Here is a 12,897-nt window from a genome sequence, read left to right as displayed (position 1 = left end):
TATAATGATGTGGATGGGAAACATGATCAGTTTCCTGCTGTAAAAAAAATATTTAGCAAAAAAGCAGCATAGGTATTTGCATTAGAAATTCCCACTGTACCCCACTACCCACATCCTCTTCTAGTGAAAATTGCCCATTTCCAAGCTCTGTTTCTCGGGGGTCACATTTTATACCACATGGTCCTTCATCTTTGCTTTTTCTTCCTATAGAGAGAAGCAGAGATGCCCTGAGAGAGCAATCTTGTGTGGTTGGTTCCTGGAGCTGCTTTAGATTTAGTTCCTCAACGTAGTATAGTTCCAGGTCTGGTCTACATATAGTCTCAAAATAAATTCCCATCTTCTTGAGGCAGATTGAATTAGCCTCCATTCCTTGCCTCCAAAAGAGCAAAACTAAAAATAGTGTTGATCAGGTATGTATGAGAAAATGAAAACGCGTTGTAAAAAAAGAATTAGAGAGAAAGAAATCTGTTTCCAGTTAGGTTCAAGGATGGCTCCAACTTATTTTTCTTTTATGAGTGGGCCATCTCTAGGGATGAAAACTTTCTTAGAGCTCTTACTGCAGCTTCCAAGTGTTGTATATTGTTCCAGATCTTGCCCTAGATTTCTGGATGCTGAAGCTGGTGGTGTACAAGAACCACTCTGGGAAGCCTGCTGCAAGTATTGATTCCAGGGCCCAGCCCCTGAGGATTCTGCAGGAAGTTTGGGGTACACCTGGGCACTTGTAATTTTAACAAGCCCCACAGGTGATTTGGACACACAGCTAGGTTTCAAAACCCTGCTCGAAAACCTCAAGCCGGTTTGACTTGGAGATGCACATATATCTCAAAATGTTATGCCTCTCTGCTAAGATGTCCCTCTGTTCTCTGCCCCCAAATTAAAAACAAAGGAAGATTTATTTTTGTTTCTCTGTCTACCCTGCTGACAATAACACAATACTATTTTGAGTCTTCAAAACTGGTCTTACCCGGCTTTGCTTCCTATGGAAGGAAGAAATAAGTGATTTATTATTTTGGAAAACTTAAATTGAAATTCTAGGGACAGCCTGGTATCAGAAAGGCCCATGTGAATTTTTCCCTTTGGGAACGGTGGAACAGCAGAACTTCTATTTCTACTTTCTTTCCTTCTGACTCTTCAGGAGGAACAGAAATGATGAACAATAGGGACATTTGGTGCTTGAAGTTCTTATTTTAAAAATATTTGCTGTTCTGTCTCACCATTTTGGACATATCAAAATACACCTAAGCACAGAACATTGCTAAATCACAGGACTATATAGACTGGAATTACTACAAATTCCTGGTCTCCGTCCTTGGTTATGTTCTAATATTTCTTCTGTTATTACTTATTATTATTTTATCTTCAAATTATTTCTTCATTCTCCCCAACTATCATAACTAATCACAATCTTGTCTAGGGTGACCAATATCCTGGTTTATCCAAGACTGAGGGTTCCAGGACATGGACTTTGAGTACTAAAGCCAGACAATTTCCAAGCAAACTGGAACAAGTTGGTCACCCTAGTTTCATCAGACCCACTCTTTGAACTGCATTTTCCTTACTTTCAATGAAAGGCATAATTTCTTACTTCACAGAGAAAACAGAGGCTGTCAGGTGGAAAATTTCTCAACTTCCTACCCAATCCACTAAAAAGTATCTGGCCACGGACCTGGCTGCATTAGTTATCTTCTCTTTCTGCTTTGTCTTCTACATCTTCATATCTATTAACCCTGTCCCCTAAGCACAGTGTTAAAGGAAAATTTGCTGAGTCCAAGCATGCTCTTAAGAAAGTCTCCCTACTCGACTCTGAGCTTGATAGAGCCTTTCTCCCAAGCCCACACTTTTGTAACACATAACAGTGGATGGCCAGACCCAAGGCAGGCTTTCTAATATTCTCCTCATCCTTAGAATTCCTTCTAATATGGCATAAACTACCTCTCCACCCTCGTATGTAGCCCCTCTGCTTTCAATTAGGGAAAACTGACTGAACGGCATTTCCTGAGTGAGATTTCTCTCTCTTGACTGGCAAGCAGATAAACCAGCTTTGTTTTTTATGCCCGGCAGCCTTTTATTCTTTAACAAGATAAGCGTGCTCAAGTATTTCCCATCTTAAACATAAAACTCACTCTTCCTAACTTTAGATCTCCTTGGCTATCTCTTACCCTGTCTCTCTCTTTCCTTCCTGGTTATTCAGTTTGAAAAAGAAATGTATTTTTGCTCTCTTCACTTTCTTCATAAATTCCAGTGTGTCTTTGTCTCTTCGGTGTATTCCAATGAACCTGCTCTTGTCTGATCACCAATGATTTTGTTGCTAAATTTTATGGGATGTGTTTCATTCTATCTATGACTTAAAAATAGTTGCATTAAAAAAATAAACTATAGTCACTTATAAATAATAATATAAAATCACCCATAATTCTTCCATGCAGAACTAAAAAATTATTCTCTGTGGCTTCTGTCATTACTTGCAACTTTAAAAATTATTTAAAATTCTTAAAAACTATTCTAGCTGTATTCACAATCCTCAGGAAGTTCCTTCTCCGTCTTCTTTGATAAACCTTCATCCTGTACCCCAAATACACTCAAATATTGATGTTTCCAGCTTCGTATCCTCCTCTCACTATTTCATTTACTCTATAGATTCTCCCTGGCTGAGTTCCCTTTTTTCCAGCTCCATAGCTGCATCTACAACCTATATTCTAAGGCCTGTCAAATCTCTCTCTAGATACCCAGTTCCATGTGAATTTTCTACAAGTACCACAATCTCAACATTGATTTTTATCATCTCCCAATTACCCCAGCCCAGACCAATTTTATCATCTCCCAGATTCTCCATCCCAAACATCTTATATTGATGACACAACCATCAACCCAGTTACTTGGTTATTACCTTTGATTTCTCCTCCTCATTCTCATATCTAGCCAGTCACCAACTCTTGCCTATTAAATCTCCTTCGCATTTCTTAAATCCATCTCTTTCTTTCTACCTGTGCTACTACTCTCTGGGAATGGGCTCTTAACCTTTTAAAACTTAATTTGGGCAGTAGTCTACTGAATGGAGTCTTTGCCTCTAGGCTTGGCCTCCTTCAGTCAGTTCTCCACCCTCTGCCAAAGTGATCTTTCCAAAAATCTTTCTGAAAATTGTGGTTAAGATTGTGGGTTCTTGAATGAGACAGATCTGGATTTATAGCCAGTTCTAACACCTACTAGCTGTGACCTTGGGCAAGTTACTTAACCTTTCCAAGCCTCAGTTTCCTCATTGGTACCTTGGGATTTACCTATATCAGAGCATTGCCTTAAGAATTAAGTGAGTCATCTATTTAGCACAGCACCTCACAAATAAATAGTGCTCAATATTTGGCTGCTGCTATTATCATGGTTCTTCTTCTTGTTCTCGTTGATACATACTATAACTCTTCCTCATTGAATTTCTTCAGTGTTTCTCTACTGAGTTTAAGATAAAGTCTTAACCCTTTGAGTGATATAGAAGGCCTTTTATGATGGTGCCTTGGTTGGCCTCTCCAATCTCACTTCCTGCCGTTTCTCTTTCTCACTCTATCCTCCAAGCATAGTGAATTATTTACAGTTTTTCCAAAAGTACTCTTTCTTTCTTTTCTTTTGTACATTCTTTAATATTTCTTGATTTTGACTGTTTGTGTAGCTAAATCCAATGCATTCTTCAACATTCAGTTCCACTTAATCTTTCCTCAAGAACTTTCCCTCCCACCACTCTTTTCACAATCTGGATCGAGTGTCCTGTTTGCCCTCCTAATTTTCTGTGCACACATTACTCTATAACACCATGTTATTCAGCATTTTATAATTATCTTCTCTAATATGAAGTGAGCGTCTTGCAGGCACCAATAGTGTCTTTTTGTCTTTATCTTTGTATTACCAATTTCCAAGCCAGTATCTGGCTAATAGGTGGCATTCAAATGTTGAACGGTATGAAGGTTTTGAGTATTCATAGTGATAGTGACCCAGGATGGAGATGATATAATGCATAAAATAGTTAATTAATGACAATTTAAAAATAAAGAGATAATAAAATGCCTACATGAGTATTTTATATGAGAAGTTATATAGTACCTCTGTGTAACTGTAAGTTATAGTTCAGTACTGTATAACTTACATAAAAAGTTCTATAGAGGTTGAAAACTTGTTCTTTGGAAAATTTCAAGGAAAGGGTAATATTTGAACTGTATTTGAAGTTCTATAATTTGATCAGGTAAAAGTAATAGAAGTAGATTTTTAGGCAAGGGGCACTATGGGGGCAAAGGAAGGAAGAGATACTAACTCTAACATACGGAATGTTCCTTGTGTGCTAAGCACCAAGTTGACCTGAGACTGTGGTATTCGTTAGCTTGTCTTTTCATTTAATTCTCTCACTAACTCTTTGAGGTGAATAGTTGAGGATACTAAAAGGTCAAAAGTTTGGAGTAAATTTGTAAAGTTCACAAAGCTGTCACATGGTGAAGATAGTATTAGAATTCAGTTCTGCCTTACTCTGAAGGATTACTTTCTCCACCATCGGCTGATGTGCCACAAGTAGAATGAAAATATGAGATTGAAATAACAAAAGTAAACCTGGATCTAGATTATGACAGGCCTTCAAAGTCACGCAGAGGAAGCATTTGAGCATTCTCTATTGGATAACTATAACATTCTTTCAGCTGACCATTTGGTGGAATTGAAGAGGTTATACCCAAACCAAGAGTTGTTGGCAAAAATATACAGCAAGCTCACTACTACTGTTCTTTCCTGAAACCATGGCAGGCAATACTAGTGCTAGCTATAGAAATATGCTACTTCTTACTGGGCCTGGAAATAGTCTCAAAACCATTATTAACGGATATTCATTGGAAATTTTTGGTTGATCCATAGCCATTCTGTCTTCCTACCATCACTCCAATTTCCTTTGGGAAATTACCTTGCCACCATTTTGAGAAAGCTGAGTGAAACTATAAAACAAGGTAAAGCACCCTCATATATGGAGCATGAAGAGATAGTTCTGTCAGATCTCACTGTCTCAATAGGACCAAGAACTGAGTATGTGACCTAAGCTTGACTAGACAAAGACATTCTTTCCAAAGAGTTAGAATCTTGAGCAGAGTTATTCAGAATTGAAAAAACAAAACAGAACTGTACATTCCTTCCAGAGAAGAAACCCTGATGAGGCAGTAGGGAGTTACTGATCTCTCTTTTATTTCTAAGCATCTTCTCTAGCCTTCCCACCTTCCCATCAGAATAGTGAACTTCCCAATAATATTATTCCAATAAACCTGTTTTTCTGTTTTGGCACAAATTAGCTAGAGTCATTTTCTGTGACTTGAGACCAAAAAAAATGATACTCAATACTATTTTTATTCAGTCAGAGTTGGCACATGATTTAAAAACTAACAGGCCCACGGGTCAGCCTGGTGGCCTAGTGGTTAAATTCGCACACTCTGCTTTGGCGGCCTGGGCTTCACAGGTTTGGATCCCGGGTGCAGGCCTACGCACTGCTCGTCAAGCATGCTATGGTGGGATCTCACATGTAAAATAGAGGAAGATTGGCACAGATGTTAGCTCAGGGGCAATCTTCCTCACCAAAAACAACAACAAAACGCAGCAGCCCTATGATTTAATACCAATGGCACATGATTTAAATATAATAGGATTTAAATATGGGAAATATGCTATGATATTTTATACTGTGTCAACTTGGCAAAGCTGGAACGATATTTCCCAGAACTCCTTTCTCCACAGGGTTCTAAGTTAGAGTTGGCCAAAAGGGACATTTTTGTGAGACTTGGAAGGTGGAAGTGAAGCAGGAGCCTTTATGAGCTGAAGGTCTTCCTGGTCACTAATGGTGAGAGAATGTTGCAAATGTGTCCTGACTCCTTTGTTCATATCCAGATCTTCTTCACAAATGCCATCCCTCAACAGTAGAGACTCCAGACTCCCAAAGAAATGCAGAGTTAAGAGCCTTCTATCCTCTATTCTACCATCTTTCCTTGTAGTCCCATTCTATCAGCTGGATATACCTGATCTTCTGAATTCCTTGGAAAACTGCAATTTGTCCACTCACTCCAGTGCTTCAGAAAGGCCCCTTTCTCTAATCCTCCAACTTTTCCTTTTAGTCTGTCATTTCTTCAACTTCAACAATTGCATAGAGTCTTATTCCTATAATAAATCTCTTATTCCACAATAGTCGCAGAGGTTCTCCTTCCATGATTGAACTCTGATTGCCAGAATTGTTGGTACCAGAATTGATCTCAGCATAACAGAACTTTAAAGATGGTCATCTATAATTGGCTCCCTGATCTGATTAGATTTTAAGACATTAATGGTCTTGCTGCCAGTAGCACAGGGGACACTGGCAGTTCATGACATGTAGTGGCAAAATTGGTTTCACCTGTAATCAAATGTCTATAGAAGGCAAGGCTTTGGGTCACCAAGTAGTTGCTGCTGTAGAATACTTTAATTAAAATGAATATAATGGTGTTGATTTGTTGCTTCTACACGTGTTGGAAACTGTGGAGAATGAAAATGAGTTCAGAGTTTTTAGCAAGGTCTAGGTTATGGATTAGAAAGCTTCTATGACTGCTCTTAGAGAAACCCATATTTCCTACAAAATTTCTTAAAGTCAAACCCAAAGTCTAATTTGCAGAGTAGCTGAATTACAATTCAACCCAAACTTTCAGGGTTTCTTATATTAGAATTAAGGCATTGACTGGGAATGAGTAGGGCATCATTGACGATGCAGAGGAACATGAACCTTTGCATTTTATTGAGCCTCATTTGCCAGTAGAAGCATCTTTCCGCCCAAGTCTAAGGAAATTAGTCTCTCCTTGCCTGAAGAACTTAATTGTCCTGGGCTGAGGAACTTGATTTTCAGGGGAATGCTGATCCCCTCCTTGACATACCTCACCACCTCCCCTTGCTTCTGGATCTATGACAAGACTCAGGTTCTGGGATGCTTCTAGAGACCAGATAGACATGGTTATGACGTGACAAAAAGCACTGTACACACCAAAAGAATTATATTTATATAATTTATATTCATATTAATGGAAACCTGGGGAATATGTATGGAAATGGATTGGATCTGGGTGAGAGAATGTGATGTTGTGTCAGTTTGAATGTATTAAAATTGGTTCACTAAGCAAAGATTCTGTATTCAGTGTGTTTTAAGCAGCTAAGTGGTTCTAACTTTCGGCTTGGTTTGTTGACCAAAATGAAGTTGAATTGCCAGAACTCCCTTGATATACTAGAGAGGACAGTATCAAAAGGCTTAGGGATATTTCAAATTTGGGATAGATTTATCTTGTAAGAACTGCTCACTTACCCATATATATGTCCAAAGGACGTTTCCTTTATTAAGGCCTTGAGAAATACATTGGTGAAAGAAGTACTGTCATCTTTGAAAGCCCTGTAGTGGCTGTTCTCTACAGGCCAGGAATGATGGTAAGAAGTGCTGCCATCAAAATAGGATGCCTGAATTCAACAGGGATCATAGGATCTCAAGGGGGTGGGGGCCAAGTGGCATCACTTAACTGATTGAGATAACGTGGGTAGAATTACTATAATGAGCAGCACAGCTGAAGCAGTAATCAGAATGATTTCACCCACAGACACCTTTGTCTTTAGCTGGTTGATCATGGTGTCCCAAGAACTGAAATATATGGGCAGTTTGCTGAAGTCTTACTTGATCTGTAGAAATGGAAAAATTCTAAGTCTGGGGAACAGAAGTTTGACTTGAATCACCTAAATAGGGAATCAGTTTCAATTCTTGAGCCAGTGCATACTTCTAGGGTGTTCTATGCCCAGGTCTTAGTTTATAAGGTTGACTGAGTGAAGACACAGAGGGGTCAATGCCATTGAAAGAAAAGTTGAATGTTACTCATAGTTCTCCTAGAAACAAGAGACACAGATGGCCAGGCAGGGCCACAGGAAGAGCACCAAGTTTTGATCAGGAAGCAGAAGGAGGAGTGAGTGATAGGTTTCAGCTGGAGCCTTTATTGGGGTTTCTGTGGAAAGGCAAGGAAGGGCCAGGGTAAACGGTTTAGGATTGTCTAGTTTGGATAATTTCAGCAGGCTCTAAGCTGTAGGAGTGGTGCCTAAGTGCCTGGTATCTGGACCTGGGATGGTTAAGGTAGAGGAATATTGCCTCCTGGGGTGTACAGGCCAGATAGAGGAGGTATGGCTCTGGATCAGTTAGTTTGCTTATCAAAGGCATGCTCTCGGGTGAGCCTTTTGTTATCTTTAAAAATTGGCTACCCCTAGGAGGGGCAGTCACTCTCTAGCCAGAAAGGTTTTTTAAGATGTCAAAACATCATAATGTAAAGAAAATGAAAAAAAATACGATACACACAGGGCACCTTGGATAAGTAGAGCTAGGTTTCTTCAAGAAAGGATACGGCAATGCCAAAAACTCATCCGGTATATTTTTCTCTAACCTTCCCCAAAAGGATCTGTGGCCATTTACAAGGGTGACAGTGCATTAAGAAAGGGAAAATTATTACACAATTCAGGGATTACTTAACACTGGGTCTGAACTGCCAGTAATTCCTAGAGACATAGAATGCCACTGTGATCAACCAATCAGAGGACAGGCTTTTGGAGATGAGAATATTAATGATGTTTGGACTGGGTTTGTCACACAGGGGCACAACTGGGTCCCCAAACCCGTATGGTTATTTTCCTGGTCCAGAATGCCTAACTGGAATAGACACACTAAAAAGTTGGCGGAATACCCATATTGGTTCCTTGACCCATGAATTGAGAGTCTTTATGGTGAGAAGGGCCAAGAGAAAAGCCCCTAGAATAGCCTTTATCTACAAATATAGTAAACCAAAAGCAATATCTCATTCCTGGAAGGGTTTCAAGATTAGTGCCACCATCAAAAACTTAAGAAGGTAGGAATGATGATTTCTAATAAATTCCCAATCAACTCTCCTATTTGACCTGTGCAGAAGAAGACAGATATTTCAGAATGACTTAATCAGGTGGTAAATCCAATTGTAGCTGCTGTTGAAAATGTGGTTTCTTCACTGGAGCAGATCAAAACATCTCCTATCATATAGTTATTTATTCGTTGAATGTTTTTGTTTTCCTACACGTACTAGAGACCACCACAAACTGCTTTCATTTGGCATGGCCAGCAGGATACATTTCCCTTCCTACTTCAGGGCTATAGCAACTTTCCAGCTCTCTGTCATGATGTAGTTTGCAGGGACCTTAGTTGTCTCTGCATTTCACAGAACATCCCACTCCTCCACCGTATTGATGTTATGTGATCCTTGTGCTTGGTGAGCAAAAAGTAGTAACTACTACAGACACCTTGGTAGGACATATGTAAATCAGAGGGTAGTAAATAAATTCCACAAAGATTAAAAGGCCTGTGGCTCAGGAAATTCTATGGTTACAGTGGCCTGGGATACGTCAAGATATATCCTTCCAAGATGAAGGACAACTCGCTATATCTGGCTCCTCCCACCATGGAGAAAAAGGTTCAATGTCTCTGTCTCATAGGCACCTTTATCTTACATAGATAACGTGTATCTCATTTATTGAGTAACTTGAAAGGCACAAATTTTGAGTGGGGCCCAGAAGAAAGTTAAGGCTGGGACCATATAACCTGGCAGATCTAATGGTACTTGAAATGTCTGTGGCAAACAGAAATGTTTTATGGAAGTTTTATCAGGACCCTATAGGTAAGTCACAGTGCAAACACTTAGCGTTTTGGTGTATACCATGCCATCCTCTTCAGATAACAACTCTCTTATCTGAGAAACTTCCAGCTAGTTACTAGGTCCCAGAGTCTGAACTACCATCATGGGTCACCAAGTTGTCACGTAACCTGATTTGCCCATCACGAATCAGATGTTGTCTGACCCATTAAGCGATAAATTTGGGCATGCAGAGCTTCAGTCCATCATTAAGTGGAAGTGGTATGTATGTGATTAGGCTTGAGCAGGTCCTGAAAGCACAAGTGAGTTGCATCTGCAGGTGACACAGATCGTCAAGGTGCCTACTCCTTCTATAGTTTCTCCTTTCTTTCAACGCAAACTTATGGCCTCCTGGGTGGTTCATTTTGACCAATCCACTGAGAAAAAATATTTCTGGGCCTGGATTACAGATGGTTCTGCATAATATATGGACACTACCTGAAATGACTAACGGTTTAGTTTAGAAAAAAACATGATTGGAAAATTGGTGATAAGGAGGTCACACAAGATGAATGTTTCCAAATGGGCATAGAATGTGAAGATATTTGTGTTCCATGTGAATGCTCAGTAAAGAGCATTCTTAACAGAGGAGACTCTTAATAACCAGGTGGTCAAGACCACTTATTCTGTGGATGTCAGTCAGTCTCTTTCACCAGTTACCCTGTTTTTGCCCAGTAGATGCTTGAATAAAATGGTCATGGGTCCAACAAAGTGGATTTCTACTCTCTAAGGCCAATCTGGATAGAACCACTGCTGAGTGCCAAACCTGCCAACAGCAGGGGCCAACACTTAGTTCCAATATGGCATTATTTCCCAGGAAGATCTGCCAGTACCTATTGGCAGATTGATGTGTGGATCACTTCCATCATAAAAGGGCAGTGATTTTTTTCCCCCCTTGGAATAGAAATTCTGAATATGCATTTGCTTCCACTACCCAAAATGCTTCTTCAAAAACCACCATCCATGAGCTTTCAGATGCCTTTCTCACTGTTATGTTAATTCACACAGCATTGCTTTTGACATGGGAACTAATTTTACAGGAAGTGAAATAGTGGATTGACCCACGCTTATGGAATTTACTGATCTTATCATGTTCCCCATAACCCTGAGGCAGCAGACCTGATAGATGGATTAAATGGGTTTTTTTGAATGCTTAGTTATATCACTAGCTAGGTGGCTAGGGTAATGTCCTCCAGGCTATAGAATATGCTATATTTCAGTATGGTGCTATTTCTTCCAAAGCTAGGATTCCCAGGTTCATGAATGAAGTATTGGAAATGAGAATAGCTTTTCTCACTATTATATTTAACAATCTAATAAGTTGTTATTAAGAGCAGAAATAATTCTAACAGTACATGCATCAAAATTAGTGGCAGCACTCTTGGTACTTGGGATATAGAAGAATATAAAACATGGTTTCTGACTTCAAGGAACTCACAGTCCTTGAGGGAACACACACACACACACACACTCACACATACATTATTCCAATGGATGAGAGTTATTCATGGAGTGATAAGGAAGCACAGGTTGGGGTGGGAGCAGAGAAGGCCTCCCAGAAAAGTGATATTTGAATTAATTCTTCAAGGACATGCACATATAAATAAAATTGGCCTGATTCCTACCTGAGTTTCAGTTTCTCCAAAAGCCAACCATGACACAGGATTTGGATACAGGTAATTTATTTGGGAGGTAATTCCAGGAAGTACAAGTGAGAGAGTGGAGAAAAATGAGACAAGAATGGGAAAAAAAGCCAATAAAGGGTCTATTAAGGAGCAAATTAGTATGGGCAACTGAGACTCAGTCCCATTGGTGACTCTCTGAGAACCCATCTGGCCAGAGGGGCCAGGGCATTTATCCATGACTTCCATCTCTTCCTGGTTGAGTATTGCCCCTGGGAACTTTATCTCCAATGTACTTCCTGGTTTCACCTGTGTGCAGTGGAACAAGCTCTGTGGTAGAGGAGAAAGCCCTCAGGGAGAATAAAAGAGGCATGTGCTGGGAACGATCTACAGGTAAACTGAGGCAAGCCTAATGGATGCGGGGTAGGGCATCAATCTGCATCTACTACAATTCCCATCTTCTGTGGGTAGTCTTATCCCTCCCTATTATTTCCTTAAATTCTCAGACTTACATTCTTATGCTTTGGGTTCGTTCTGAGTTCCTAACTCCAGTGAACTATCTCATTGTAGCTGTTTTTTCCTACTGTTTTGTGCCAACCCCATATGAAACAGTCATTTATCTTTGATTTCCTCTGAAAAGTTATAGGAAGCATTTTTATAGGGTGTGTTTTGATGGATATGTGTGTGCAGCAAAATATTCAGAAGATGAAGTTAATGGGAGAGTTTTCATCTTTACAATAAAAATATCTTAAAATTTACTATTACACATTCTTGGTCTTGAAAAGTCCTAGGTTAGCAATCCTGGGCTAGGTTCCTTAAGAGTTGAGCCTGAGACAGGGATTCTTGGACAATGATTTTCTAGGGAGTGGCTCCAGTGTAATCTGTAAGGGAATGAAGAAAGCAGGATTGGACAAGGGGAAAAGTTAGTCATAAACTTGGATTCACCTGATTCCATAGTGACCTCTGGAAGGAAAAAGACACTACAGTATCATCCTTGCTGGGGATAAGGGACCAGGCTTTTTGTACCTCTATGTTAGTCACTGGCTGCAGGCTACCTCTGGGAGGAAGGTATAACTTCTCAGGGATTTCTGGACTAAGAACTTCTGTTGTTAACAGGCAATTTTCAGAAGAAAGGTGCAGCTGTGAGCTCTTAGCAGTCAATGCTCAAGAAGCTGGGGGATGAGTGCACCTATACTTGCTTATCAAAGGGGATGTGGGTGGGACACCAACAACCTCTACTATGGCCGCTCTGCTGTGACAATTTCTCACTGGACAGGCTCCTCCATCAGCTCTGGCTTTCTGCAATAGTGCTCATCTCCATTTTTCTCTCAAGACTCCCTTGCTTCTCCACTTTCTGGCCAGCCTTATTGCTTCTAAATATAAATCGACTTTTGATACTATACAAAACAATTGACTCCCAACATTCTTCTAAAATAAGTCCTTCCTTTGCCTACCCAAAGTCTTGGAAAAGTGCTGAGCTAGACAAGGGGCTACTTGCTTGACTCACTCTGGTTCTTGTTTAGCTTCATAGAAAAGCTCACAGAAATCTTAAAATTTTAGCTTCT

This window comes from Equus caballus, chromosome 9 (assembly GCF_041296265.1).
Source record: "Equus caballus isolate H_3958 breed thoroughbred chromosome 9, TB-T2T, whole genome shotgun sequence".
NCBI lineage: Eukaryota > Metazoa > Chordata > Mammalia > Perissodactyla > Equidae > Equus > Equus caballus.
This window is presented reverse-complemented; position numbering follows the sequence as displayed.